This window comes from Diabrotica virgifera, chromosome 7, assembly GCF_917563875.1.
Source record: "Diabrotica virgifera virgifera chromosome 7, PGI_DIABVI_V3a".
NCBI classification, from domain to species: Eukaryota; Metazoa; Arthropoda; class Insecta; order Coleoptera; family Chrysomelidae; genus Diabrotica; species Diabrotica virgifera.
In genome coordinates, this window is record NC_065449.1 from 34,476,542 (window position 1) to 34,491,699 (window position 15,158).

The following is a 15,158-nucleotide window of genomic DNA, read 5'->3' on the forward strand; positions in this document are numbered from 1 at the left end:
CAATCTGTGGTACATGTACCACTGGTGGTACATATTATTATTTGCGGTGGTACGCAAAACGCAAAAACTTGCCAAATGGTGCCAAAATCAGCACTATTATAGTTAATTAGATTACCTAGCTATATAGATATTTCAGTTAAGTGGTACATATTATTATTTGCGGTGGTACGCAAAACGCAAAAACTTGCCAAATGGTGCCAAAATCAGCACTATTATAGTTAATTAGATTACCTAGCTACATAGATATTTCAGTTAAGTGGTACCAAAAAAAATTAAAAAGTATTTTGTGGTACATTACTCAAAAAGTTTGAGAACCACTGGTTTAAACAAATTAGACTGTTTATTAATTAATAAATGTCCAGACAAATTGCATATTTGTAATGTACAGAAAAATTACATACAAACTAAAAAAGAACGATCAAAATATATTCAGTAGGTAGATCCCGAGATATAGAAAATTATAGTAGTTTTAAGTTGCCTTTTTTAATTTTTGAGCTCAGGCATTTGTCGGCTCCCAGCTCCCCCTTCACTTACCACGACTAGTCACCAAATGAACTACATTTTTAAAAATTCGTGTAAAATACCAGCTTTTCTAATATGTAAAATGATTTTTTCTACGGACAATATTTTTAAAGTTATTCTAAATGTTTATAAACTACAAAATTTCAAAAATTTGGCATTAGGATTTTTGACTATATTAGATAATTTTTTTATCTTTTTTTAGTACAATTTGATAGCATCAGTTTTCTACTTACATTAGGCTTACGTAGAATTGCCCTATCTTCATTATTTTCTGTCTTATGTTATTGCAAAATAAAGGTCTCTGGGATAAACACTTAGAATAACTCTTAAAATAATTAATGAATTGGTCTTAAATTTTGAAGATTTGTTAAGTACACCAATACCCAACTTTGGGTGAAACACTAAAGTTCTAAGGTAGTTTTAGTGAAAATTATTAACAAATAACCATTTTCACTTATTTTGCAGTTTGCGTAGGCAACAAATTAACTTTTTAATTTTAAAAAATCGGCATTTTGAAGTTTTTTTAATGTTCTAAAAAATTAAATTTTGTAATTAGTCCAGGGCGCATCTGCTTTGAGATGGACGTTGAGAGGTGACTCAAATTTTTTGCAGAAATTGCTTGAAAATAAATCAAATAATAATATTTGAGTTATCCTCCCTCTCAAAAAGGTCCGGAACATTGTTTAAATAATCAAAATGTCAAAAAATTAAGGAAAAATTCGACTTTTTTCTTCGTTTTTTGATTATAACTTTAAAAGTATTCATTTTCGAGAAAAGTTGCACTGACATAAAAGTTGCGTAATAAAATTTCCTACAATATAGAATTGGTTAAAAATTTAAAAAATAGTCACCCTAGTTGCAAAATAGCAATAATTGCGAAAAAAACATACAAAAACAAGTATTCGCATTTTACGTTTTTCAACAATTTATGATACACTTAGGACCTTCATATTTCACCCAGAAAAACTTTATGATACAGTAAAACAATGCTGTAAATTTCATTAAGATCGGTTCAATAGATTTTGCAGAATAAATTTTGCAATCCAGCTTTCGCAAAAAAAATTCATTTTTTCAAAATGTTACAGGATTGAATATAAAGCAGATAGCAAGTTGAATTTTTTTTTTGCTTATAGAAGTGTACTGTATCTTTCATTTGCAATTTGCAAAATTAAAATCTATTAATTACCACGGCGTCAGGAAATTTTTTAAATAAACAATAATTTTTGGTGCTACGCGCAGGACAGCGGTGTTCGATTCACACAAGTGGATTTCCACCAAAATTTCTTCCAATGTTTATCTAATATATTATTTTCTTACTCTATATTTTGTTGTATTTTAATATTTTAATTCCACAAAAATCAAACCAATTTTATTATTGTTTGTGAAATATTGTTTAAACAATTGCATATGTTTAAAAATAATAAACGTTTATTTTTTAAGTTAAAATATATGAACAAAGAAAGTTTTTGCTAATAAAAGTGTTATTTCAAAGGATAGAGTATGTGTTTTTATTTTACAATAAAAAAATTTATTTATTTGTATCGAAATTTAATAAAAATTAAAATGTATCAATCATTATCAAAGGTCATTGGAATGCCCAATCAGAGCAAACTATCCGCTGCCCTGCGCGTAGCACCAATAATTAATGTTTATTTAAAAAAATTCCTGACGCCGTGGTGTTAATCGATTTTAATTTTGCAAAATTGCAGATGAAAGGTACAGTAGATTTCTATACTCAAAAAAAATTTCAACTTGCTATCTGCTTTATTTTCAGTCCTGTAACATTTTGAAAAAATGAATTTTTTTTACGAAAGCTGGATTGCAAAATTTATTTTGCAAAATCTATTAAACCGATCTTAACGAAATTTACAGTATTGTTTTACTGTATCATAAAGTTTTTCTGAGTGAAATATGAGGGTCGTAAGTGTAAAATAAATGGTTGAAAAACGTAAAATGCGAAAACTTGTTTTTGCATGGTTTTTTCGCATTTATTGCTATCTTGCAACAAGGGTGACTATTTTTTAAATTTTTAGCCAATTATATATTGTAGGAAATTTAATTACGCAACTTTTATGTCAGTACAACTTTTCTCGGAAATGAATACTTTTAAAGTTAAAACGAAGAAAAAAATCGAACTTTTCCTTAATTTTTTGACATTTTGATTATTTAAACAATGTTCCGGACCTTTTTGAGAGGGAGGATAACTCAAATATTATTATTTGATTTATTTTCAAGCAATTTCTGCAAAAAAATTTGAGTCACCTCTCAACGTCCAAATGTATTAATATTTTTACAGATCCGCCCTGGTCTAAATTTTATGTCAATTATTTAGCTTTTGAATAGGGTGCAAAAAATCGGACTGTTAATAATTAAAAAACGGACGTGAACTCTAGGTAGGATACAGGTAGCTTTTCTTCCTGTAGGTCTAAGTCTACAATAACTAAAAAAGTAGTCAGCTACCTGTATCTTTGAGTGTCCCGAACGTGGTCTATTTCTAGCTTATTACCCTGGAGTATAAGTGTTTTAAAATACCTGAAGATATTAAGTGTCCACTAAATCTTCTGCGAGGCATAAGTGAGGGATATAGAAAATTATGCTTATTTTCATTTTTTCGTACATTTTTTCGTGAACAGATTAACGGATACCGGATTTTTTTTTATTATTTTAGATTTTTCTTTGGTATTAACAGTTGGACAAAGGTTTACTCAAACTTCTTTTTGTACTTACATCGGGTGGAAGAAAATAATTTGTTTTTCTTATATTAAGTTAAGTTTGAGATACCCTGTAGTAGTCTAAGAGCTGGGAGCGGATTTTGTGCGTGATAAGTAATATGGAAAAACTATACGGGGATATGTTGAATTAGTTGTGTACATGACTTTCACCAACGGCCGGAAACCAGAGTGGGGGCCGAGGGTAGATATAAGGGGTCAAAGTCGGGATCTTTATTATTTTTTTTGTGACGCTCTTGATAGAGATAGTGCACCAAAATTTGGGAATAAGTAGGTCATGACGTAACTAATTAAAATCTCCAGGGGCGGAAACTTGCGTGTCCTACAAAGGGGTGGGGGAAGGGGTAAATATAAAAATTATAATTGGGTTTTTTGTGACGTTTCTGATCAAGATAATGCACCAAAATTTGGGAATAAGTAAACCATGACATAGCTAAGTTAAATCCCCAGAGCCGGAAACCAGAGTTGGGGACGAGGGTAGTTATAAATGGTCAAAGTCCTGGTTACTATTATTTTTTTATGACGCTCTTGATCGAGATAGTGCACCAAAATTAGGGAATAAGTAGGTCATGACGTAACTAAGTAAAATCTTCAGGGGTGGGACGCTGCGTGGCCGACAAAGGGGTGGGGCAGGGGTGAATATAAAAAATATGAGGGGTTTTTGCGACGTTCGTGATGGGGATAGTGCACCAAAATTTGGGAATAAGTAGACCATGACATAACTAAGTAAAATCTTCAGAGGCGGAAACCAGAGTGGGGGACGATGGTAGATATAAGGGGTCAAAGTCGCGGTTTTTATTTTTTTTTGTGACCCTCATGATCCAGGTAGTGCACCAAAATTTGGTAAAAAGTAGGTCATGGTGTAACTAAGTAAAATCTCAAGAGGCGGAACGTTGCGCGGTCGACAAAGGGGCGGGGACAGGGGTGAATATAAAAATTATAAGGGATTTTTTGTGACGTACACATTCGAGAGAGTGAACCAACATTTTTGAGTAAGTAGATCATGACGTAACTAAGCAAAATCTCCAGGAGCGGAAACCAGAGTTGGGGATGAGGGTAGTTTTAAGAGGTCGAAATCGCAGTTTGTATTGTTTTTTGTGACGCATCACAACATTTGTTCCCCACGCAGCGTTCCGCACCTGGAGATTTTACTTGGTAATATCATGATCTACTTATTCCCAAATTTTGATGCACTATCTTGATCACGAACGGCAAAAAACCCCTTATATTTTTATACTCACCCCTGCCTACTACCCCTTTGTACCCCAAGCAGCGTTTCTCCCCTGGAGATTTTACTTAGTTACGTCATGACCTACTTACTCCCAAATTTTGGTGCACTATGTCCGTCATGAGCGTCACAAAAAAAATATAAACCACGACTTCTACCCCTTATAACTATCCCCGTACCCCACTCTGGTTTCCGGCTCTAAAGATTTTACTTAACTATGTCATGGTCTACTTATTCGCAAATTTTGGTGCACTATCTCCGTCACGAACGTCGCAAAAAACCCCTTATATTTTTTATATTACCCCTACCCCACCCCTTTGTCGGCCACGGAGCCTTACGCCCCTGGAGATTTTAATTAGTGACGTCATGACCTACTTACTCCCAAATTTTGGAGCACTATCTCTATCAAGAGCGTCACAAAAAAAATAATAAAAACCGCGATTTTGACCCCTTATATCTACCCTCGGCCCCCACTCTGGTTTCCGGCCGTTGAGGAAAGTAATGTACACAACTAGTTCAACATATCCCCATATAGTTTTTCCATATTACTTATCACGCACAAAATCCGCTTCTATCTCTCCGACTATAGGGAGGACAAGATACAAATGTTAGTATACAGAGTGAGTTTTATGTATGGAAACACTCAATTATCTCGAAAACGGCTTGGAAGATTTTTATAGATTTTGGTAGGTAGAGGTTTTTTAATACGGTCGATATTATACTGCTAATTACATTGTTGTCATAATTTCCGTTTTTCTGGAAATCTAATGAACTTTCTTATTTCAAATGGAACACACTGTATATTTTTTACGTTTTGAAGTCCTTAAGAAATACTGATTATGTTTCATGTTATATTCCCTATACCTAAATGCCACATTTTCGGAGTTATTGCTACATTTATTAAAAAAAAAAGTTTAACAAATTATAAAAATCAATTTTCTTGGCCCGGGGAAACACTATTTTAGGTTGTTTGGATCATTAGGAACAAAAAAGGTCTTTTATAATTTTTCTATAAAATTAATCGTTTCCGAGTTATAACAATTTAAAACTGAAAAATATCGAATAATGACGATTTTCAAGGTTCAAGAACACAAGTAAAAAATATAATTTTTGAAATTACAAAGTACCCAAATTAAAGTCCAACTCTTCTTATAATAGCTTGCCATAATATTTTTTGCCTCGTTTTATTCTATAACATTGCTTTTTAATTTTTAATGAAGTGCATATGAGAGGACGGGCGATCGGGCTCCATTAATAACTAAAAAACAGTGTTTTAAAATAAAATAATCTCAAATTACTTATCGGTAACTGATAAAATAAGGCTTGAGCTTGAATTTGGGTACTTCGAAGTTTCAAAAATAACATTGTCAATTTGTGTTCTTGAACCTTGAAAATCGTCATTATTCGATTTTTTTTTTCAGTTTTAAATTGTTTATAACTCGGAAACGATTAATTTTAGAGAAAAATTATAAAAGATCTTTTTTCTTTCCAATGATCCAAGCAACCTAAAATAGTGTTTACAAATTAGTGTTTAAAAATAGTGTTTAAAAATTGATTTTTATTATTTGTTTAAATTTTTTTAAAAAAATAAATGTAACAATAACTCCGAAATTGTGGCATTTAGGTATAGGGAATATAACATGAAAAATAATAAGTATTTCTTAAGGACTTCAAAACGCAAAAAATATACAGGGTGTTCCATTTGAAATACGAAAATTCATTAGATTTCCAGAAAAACGGAAAGTATGACAACAATGTAATTAGCACTAGAATATCGACCGTATTAGAAAACTCCTACTTACCAAAATCTATAAAAATCGTGCAAGCCGTTTTCGAGATAATTGAGTGTTTCCATACATAAAACTCACTCTGTATATCCACAGTATTTTGTAGTCTTAATAGGTATTATTGTAGGCTTATAGTCGAAGCAATAAAGCACTGAACCTCCGAGAAAAAAGGACAAGACGGATCTTAATAATTCTTTTTGCATTCGATTCGTGAATGCGCCAGGAAACTTTGTGAACCGGAGCCATGATATAATATTGAAAAACTGCATACAAAAAATGCATTCTTAAAGTACATCTTAAACAGACAATAAAAAAAAATCAGAACTCGTCAATTATCGGCGGAAATGAGTTCAATTTTGTTACTCGGAGGTTTTTGGGGTCGCTGAAAACGAATATGACGTCAAAAGTGATCTTCAGAGTACCTGGTGCTCAGGTTACCGTTTCACAAAGTTTCCTGGCGCATTCACGAATCGAATGCAAAAAGAATTATTAAGATCCGTCTAGTCCTTTTTTTTTTCGGAGGTAAGGCCGATTTTAGTGCTTTAATGTTTCGTCTATTATGTTTTGTAAACATTTTATTTTATGAATATCTGAGGTTGAGGTAGAAACTGGCAGCCTATCACCGATAACTGCAGCAATAATAATACGCGAATTCCGATTTATATCTAATATCTGGGTCAGTGTTACATACATATTTCTGTCCAGTTGGACAATTCGATGTAAATATCAGGATCGACTTGTTTTCTAATGCCCCTTTGTCCGATTCTTCTCGATCGACGATGGTAAATAAATGTTTGAAGTGTGGAGTAAAAATATGGTTTTATTGACAGCTACTGAGTATTACACTATACAGGGTGTCCAGAAACTCTACCGACAAACGAAGACAGGAGATTCCTCAGAAAATTTAAAGACAATTTAACCCAATTCACCTAGTCCGAAAATGCTTCCTAAGGGAGCTAGAGCTCTTTGAAGATGGCGTCATGTAATTAGCTTTTCTTAAATACCTCCAGAACGCTTCTATTTAGAAAAACGAAAATTGGTATGCATATTTACTTTCCAGAAATGAATCGATTTCATCCATTGCGAATTTCTAGTACCGGTCATAGGCGTCCGTTTTGGGTAAGGCAACGGTTATTTTATCGCATAACTATTTTGTTTTTAACTTTTAAGCATTCTTGATACTGGATTATTAAATCGTGAGGTATTCTAGTACTAAAAGGTACTCTTGTTTTAAGTCGGTAGGACGCACCGTTTTCTAGAAAAATCGATTTGAAAGTTTTTCGTTCTGGAAATTTGAAAAAAATTGAAAAAATTTTTCAAAAAGAAACAATGTATTTTACCAACTTCAAGCAAGAGTAACTTTTAGTACTCGAATACCTTATAATTGAATATTCTAGTGCCAAAAATGTTTAAAAATTAAAGACAAAAAAGGTATGCAATAAAATAACTGTTGACCTACCCAAAACGGACGCCTATGACCGGTACTAGAAATTCGCAATTAATGAAATCGATTTATCTCTGGAATATAAATAAATGTACCAGTTTTCGTCTTTCTAAATAGTTTTTTTTTTGAAATTTTTTTTTAAATTCAAAAAACGAAAAATTTTCAAATCGATTTTTCTAGAAAACGGTGTACCCTACCGACTTAAAGCAAGAGTACCTTTTAGTACTAGAATACCTTACAATTTAATAATTCAGAGTAAAAAATGCTTAAAAAGTAAAGACAAAAAAGTTGGGCGATAAAATAACCGTTGCCCTACCCAAAACGGACGCCTATGATCGGTACTAGAAATTCGCAATCAATTTAATAGAGTTATCTCTAGAAGATAAATAGCGTATCAATTTTTGTTTTTCTAAATAGAGGCGTTCTGGAGGTATTTAAGAAAATCTTATTACAAGACGCCATTTTCAAAGAGCTCTAGCTCCCTTAGGAAGCATTTTCGGACTAAGCGAATTGGGTTAAATTGTCTTAAAATTATCTGAAGAATCTTCTGTCTTCGTTTATCGGTAGAGTTTCTGGACACCCTGTAGATGTTGGTCAGGTAACTTTCTATAATAGACTACGACCCAAAACAGTCCCTTTGGCTAATTTATAAGCTCGTCAAAATATACAATTCATAACTTGGTAACAGACTACTGACTTTGAATGTGTTGAAAGCTTGCAACTACAGTTTAAAGAAAGCTATTGCAAAACTTAGGAAGTTCAATTGGAAAATATATTATTTGGCAATTTATTAAGTTTGCAGGTTTTCAGGTAGAACGGACTCTAATTATTAAAATATTACTAGATATGTTTCCCAATATTTCAATTATACACGGTGAAACTATAAAAGTTTAGAAAGTTAAGAATAATGTGAGATTACAAATTAAGGGATTAATTTGAGATTGAACACTAGTCATTAGATTTAATGTACCAGATAAGTATGTACCAGAGCCAAAAAAGTAAGACTGCTAAAAATGACAATTAGAAAAACCATGTGTGCTGTAAAATGCAACAGTACAGTATCAGAAGAATTCGAAGTGAAAAAAGGTGTTCGCCAAGGAGACCTTGCTATTGAATATAGTTAGGTACGGTTATTGACCAGACATGTAAGAAATAAACTGAAATTAACCAGAAACTGGTCAATACCAAGAGATGTGCTGGGGCTATGTAAAAAATAATTGGTGAAAAATAAATACCTAAAAAAATAAGACTATATAAAACTGTAATTAAATCTGCAATGCTATAGGCTGTTGAGACATCGACTATAGGAAGGACGGTAAAGAAAGATACTTCGCTGAATGTTTGGTGAAAAAGTAGTAGATGAAGTATGGAGAAGACGAACAGTGCACCAATTGTGTAATAGAAAGAAAGAAAGAGTGCAAGGTAATAGGCAAGTCAATATAGTTGAAAAGTACCTGAGGACAAAAAGAAAACAAGACCACTAGGAAAGAAATGTAGAGATGTAGTGATTGAAAATGTCAGAGATGGGAATCATTACGAATTAGATTTAATGCCATGCGTGTGTTAAAAAACAACACTTACTTTTGTAACAAGGGAATTGTTTAAAATTGCTCGCGATAACAGAAAGGCATGTGTTTACTTCGTAGGTCAAGAAAAACAAACAAAATTTTTATATAAGATTATGAAAACCCATCAAGGTTTTTATGCGATTCATCCCTTCTATTATTACACCCCTTTCTAGAGTCGCTTTCAAAATATATTTTCAAAGTATAGGTCGAATAGCTTCGATTAAACTCTAAATTTGACAATCATGGCCATCGGGCGAACTTATAAATGTCATTCGCGGTAGAAAACTTCGAATTAAAATACATGAATGAGTTATTAGATAACTTCGGCGGTTTCGAACGTTTTTCAACTTTTATCTCCTCAAAGTTTTTAAGAGTGAGATGGTATCAAAGTTGATTGGATGTTTTGAAACATTTTCTCTACTTATCATGTTTGGAGCATTTTATTGCTCGTGAGGATTACCATGTTTTAAATTAGAAAATACGTTATTTAGTTGTTATTTATGCGCAAAGTAGAAAACTGATATTTTTTATCGATCGAGTCTGAGATTATGGGTCGAATAGTTCAAGTAATGAAGCTTAAAATAGGACAAAACCTCGCATTTTTTACAGAATTGATCGATTTGCTTGAAAATTTAAGAATAAGTAATCGATAGTCCAAGGATAAAAATCTATATCATGCCAAAAGGCGCTTTTACCGTGGGGGTGGTTGCCACCCCATCACGGGGGTGGAAATTTTTATTATATTTTGATCGCAAGAGTTGGTAAAAAAATTCATTATAAACAAAAAACGTTCTATACATTTTTTTGATAAAATTAGTAGTTTTCTATTTATTCGCTATCGAAAGAGTTAGTTTTATATCGAACAAATCAATGTTTTTAATCAGTTCTCTGCTAATAACTCAAAAAGTTTTTGTTTTATCAAAACAACTTTACCTAACAAAAATGTACCTTTTGAAAAAATAAACAAAACCGTTTTTTTTTATTTTCTTTAAGACCAATAGTAATCGAGCTATACTTTATTAAATATTGGCTCTTCTTCGTCAAATGCTAAATATTGTAGTTTCAAAGTCAAAGGACGGGAAAACTATGCATTTTTCGAGGATAACTTGTTGAAACTAATTTAAAGTACATATTTAAAAATATGTAGGTATCTCCAGAAATAAAAAAAATTCTCTAGCTAAAACAATTAATTGACTTATAATGAAAAGAATGTCAGTCCCTATTTTTTTCAGCAAAAAAGTGATCTTAAACAACCCCTTAATCACCACCCTAATTAAAATTTGTCATTTACCTGATTTGGTTTTCTTGATTTATGTATTGGTAATAGATTCTAGAAGTTTGGTCGGAATAGAATAATTAGTTTTTAAAAAAATGGAGTTAAAAGCGAATAACGAGTTTTTGTAGTTTGGTAAAAAATGCCCTTTTCTTATATGAAATTGTAGCTTATTTAATTCCCAAGAACTTGGTTTGCAAAAATTTTTTACGGCAAAAATTGAGTGAGCTGTTGACAATTGAAACTTGTAATATCATGCAAAAACCACCTTTACCAACCCTTTCAGTGCCACCTCTTTTTGTGACTGAGAATTTGAAAAAGATTTAATATTAATAGCCTTATAGATCTTGTAAAAGCCTACAAAATTATTTTTTACCGAACTTTCTAAGAAAAAAAAAATAAAAATGATACGGTTAAAAAATCAATATATTTTTTTGAAAAAAGTAACCAATGCTTGAGCCACTCTACATCTGAAAATACTTAAATAAGGGGTAACTTTAATGTAACAAAAGCGTTTTGGTAAAATTGTGGATTGTGGGTTAGGGGTTAGGACACTGTTGCCCTGAGCGCCTCAAATTATGTCAAGCGCCTCAAATTATCAGTAGTAATTGCACAAGAGCTCTAAAATTATCGAATTTATCACGAGTGACACTTTGACAGTTTTAATTTCACGACCCGAAAGGGAGTGAAATTATGTCAAAGTGTCACCAGGGCAAAAATTCGATAAAAATTTTAGAGATCGAGTGCAATTTGCTGTGATTATTTCATGAATAAAACTGTTCAGAACCAAAATTTTATTGTAATTTATTTATGTAAGTACAAATTAGTACAACTAAACACACAGTTATTTGTTATAAATATTTGACGGTTGAAAGTCATCACTTTTATAATTTTTAAAACATTAATTGTCATTAATGTCACTGAATGTATTTTTTCGTAGCAACGAAGGGCATTTGACGTAATATACTTGACGACGGGATATTATCAAAAATTATAACTTTAATTTTATTTCTGTAGCTTTCTATTGGTCAGAATCTCCTATGAATGAAATAATCAAATGCTATATTTGGTCAATGTTGTTCAAGAGCAGCAAACCTAGACTCTGAATGCTTCTTCTTCTTCTTTTTGTATAGGCATGACTCTGTTTTGTCTGTTTTTTCAATATGCCTCTAGTAAGTTGTCACTCCATCGTTTTCGTGGTCTTCCCACTGATCGTCTTCCTATTGAGGAACCGTCTCTCGCTGTCCTGACTACCCTATTTGTTGTCATTCGGCTTATGTGGTCATTCTATTCGTCTGCTTCTTACCCAGTTATTAATGTTATCCACCTTGCATCTCCGTCGTATATCTGTACTTCTAGCCCTGTCCCACAGAGTCTTATCATCGATTTTTCGAAGGGTTTTCATCTCCGCTATTTCGAGCAATTTTTTGTCCTCTCTGTGTCGGGTCATGTCTGTTTCTGCCGCGTATTTTATTATTTGTCTGATTACTGTTTTGTAAATTCTGCCTTTCATTTTTTTCCGATATTTTTATTTCTCCATATTGTGTCATTCAGGGAACCTGCGGCTCTGTTTGATCTATTCACTTGATCTTCCACTTCTGTTTCGAGCCTTCCGTAAATACATAGTGTGATATTTTTATTTCTCCATATTGTGTCATTCAGGGAACCTGCGGCTCTGTTTGATCTATTCACTTGATCTTCCACTTCTGTTTCGAGCCTTTCGTAGCTACATAGTGTGATGCCTAGGTATTTAAACTCCATCACTTGTTCTATTATCTGACCTTCCAGTTCCAATTTACATCTTATTGGATCTGCGGTTATAACCATGCATTTTGTCTTTTTTGAGGAAATTAACATGTTAAAGTTTCTGGCGGTTATGTTAAATTGGTGCAGCATATTGGTAAATCATCTTCACTTTGAGAGATTAATATTGCATCGTCTGTATAGCAGATTATTTTAAGTTGTTTTTCTCCCATTTGGTATCCTTTTTTAGTTCTTACTTTTTTTTATTATTTCGTCCATGATCAGGTTGAACAATAAAGGACTCAAGGAATCCCCCTGTCTTTTTCCATTGCCGGCTTTAATTGGGTCAGTTAGTTCATCTTCCTTTTTTAGTTTTATTATGTTGTTCTGGTAGATGTTTTCAATCGTTTTAATTATCCCTAGAGGTACCCCTCTCGAGTATAACAAATGGATAACGTTCTTTAATGTGACCCTGTCAAATGCTTTCTTAAGGTCCACGAAACATAAATATGCTGGTTTGTTGTATTCCGACGATTTATCTTAAACTTGCCTCATTATAAATATAGTGTCAGTGCATGACCTTCCCGACCTAAAACCTTGTTATTCTTCTGCTAATGGTATAATTTTATTCAGTTTGTTTGTTATCACTTTGGTTGTTAATTTTAATGTTGTGTTTAATAAGTTGATTCCTCTGTAATTCTCCGGGTCAGATTTGTCTCCTTTTTTGAAGAGAGGTATTAGGATGCTTGATCTCCATTCTTCATAGACTCTGAATGCTGATACTATAAATTACCTAGAGGCGTTTAAAATGCAGTTGCATAGAAGAATTTTTCAAATTCTCTGAACAGCAATATAGAGCAAAGAAGCTGTGTTAAATAAAGTAATTTTCATTCGTGAATTACTGAAAACTACGAAAATAAGAAAGATGTTATTCCTAGGATATGTCTTTAGAGATGACGGTAGAGGATCCTTCCAAATTATCATGGACAGTAAAATCGATAGCCGCAAAGAAATTTAAAGGAAGCGGATAGGAAGGCTCAACCACATTCGATATTGAACAGAAATTCGTAGTGCCCAACAACTATTTCGATTAGCTGAAGACCGTGAACAACCGTCAATGTAATTTCCAACGTTAGGGAAACCGAAAGAAGAAGTTCTAAAGAGTTGTATTGAGCGGCAACTATATTATATTCTTAGTTTTTCACTCAAGATATTCGTCTTGTTTCTTCTGTCCTATATTTTGCTTTAAATTATGAGCTGCAAAATATGTTATTTTCTCTGCCAGATATTGTAGTATTTTTTTGTTTAACTTCGTTTTTTTTTCTTAAGTCTTATGTATGAAAACTGTAGTAAATATAAAAACTAACTTGTTAAAAGATTGGCCTTAAAATAATATGGTTCCACAAGCTATGCACAAATCGCACAAAAATTTGTGTTCTTTAGGATTTGGTAAACTGTGCAGACTCAAGTGTGACTACTCGATTCATCACTGCTCTTCTTTTGCCCTTTAATTCGTCCAATTCTGAACATAGGCTTCCCCCAGTTTCCTCCATTCGCTTCTGTTTAGTGCTTTCTGTTTCCAGTGCGTTCCTCCTATCTTTTTAATGTCGTCTCCCCATCTCATCTGGGGTCGTCCTCTTGCTCTCTTTACTGTCCATGGTCTCCATTGTTGTATCGTGCTATTCCACCTATTGTCCCTTTGTCTAGCGTTATGACCTGCGAAGCTCCATTTTAGCCTGGTTATATGTTGGCCTGCGTCTTTGACTTTTGTCCTATTTCTGACCCAGTTGTTTTGCTTTTTGTCTGTCAATTTTACTCCTAACATTGCTCTCTCCATGGCTCTTTGTGTCTTTATTATTTTATCCATGTTTGCCTTGGTCAAGGACCATGTTTGGCATGCGTATGTGAGAATTGGGAGTATGCACTGGTCAAACACTCTTGTTTTTAAGTATTGTTGTATTTTTTTATTCTTTAGGACCCATTTTAATTTTCCAAATCCTGCCCAGGCTAATCTGACCCTTCTTTTTACCTCCGCTGTTTGGTTTTCCTTATTTATTTTTATAATCTGTCCCAAATAGATATAATCATTAACCGCTTCTATTGTGGTGTCGTTTAGTATTACGTTTCTATTGTCTTGTGTGTTTGTCATTGTTTTTGTTTTGGCAACATTCATTTTTAGACCTATTTGTTCGGATTCATTTGCTAGTTCGGTTAGCATGGTTTGTAGTTCTTCAAAACTTGATGCTATGACTACTACATCGTCTGCATATCTTAGGTGGTTTAGTTTCTTTCCATTTATGTTTATTCCCATGTTTGTCCTTTCCATTGTTTTGAAAACATCTTCCAGTGCTAATGTAAATAGTTTAGGAGAAATAACATCTCCCTGTCGCACTCCTCTGTTAATTGGTATGGGTTTTGTGGTTTCTTCCAATTGTACTGTCATTGTTGCTTTCTTATATATATATTATGTATTAGCATTCTGTATCTGGAATCTATTCGACAGTTGTTTATAGCTTTTTCTATTGCCCACATTTCCACTCTGTCAAATGCTTTTTCGTAGTCAACGAACGCTAAGTGCAGATCTATATGGTATTCGTTAGCTTTTTCTATTAGTGTCCTAATTGTTAGAAGATGGTCAGTGGTGCTATATCCCTTTCGGAATCCTGCCTGCTCTACTGGTTGATACGAGTCCAATTTGTGTGTTAGTCTGTTGTTGATAATCCTCATGAATAGTTTATACGTTTGCGACAGCAGTGAGATGGGTCTGTAATTTTTTATGTCCTTTCTGTCGCCTTTCTTAAATAGCAGGATTGTAAGACTTTCGTTCCATTCGTCGGGTATTTCTCCTTTATGTAGAGACTGAT

At 33.1% G+C, this 15,158-nt stretch overlaps 1 protein-coding gene across 2 annotated transcripts in view; it reads left to right on the plus strand.

Annotated features, from left to right (window-relative positions):
- The window catches only part of LOC114326465 (protein still life, isoforms C/SIF type 2), a 684,303-nt gene that overhangs the window by 577,130 nt on the left and 92,015 nt on the right, over positions 1-15,158 (plus strand). The gene's annotated exons all lie outside the window — the stretch shown is intronic.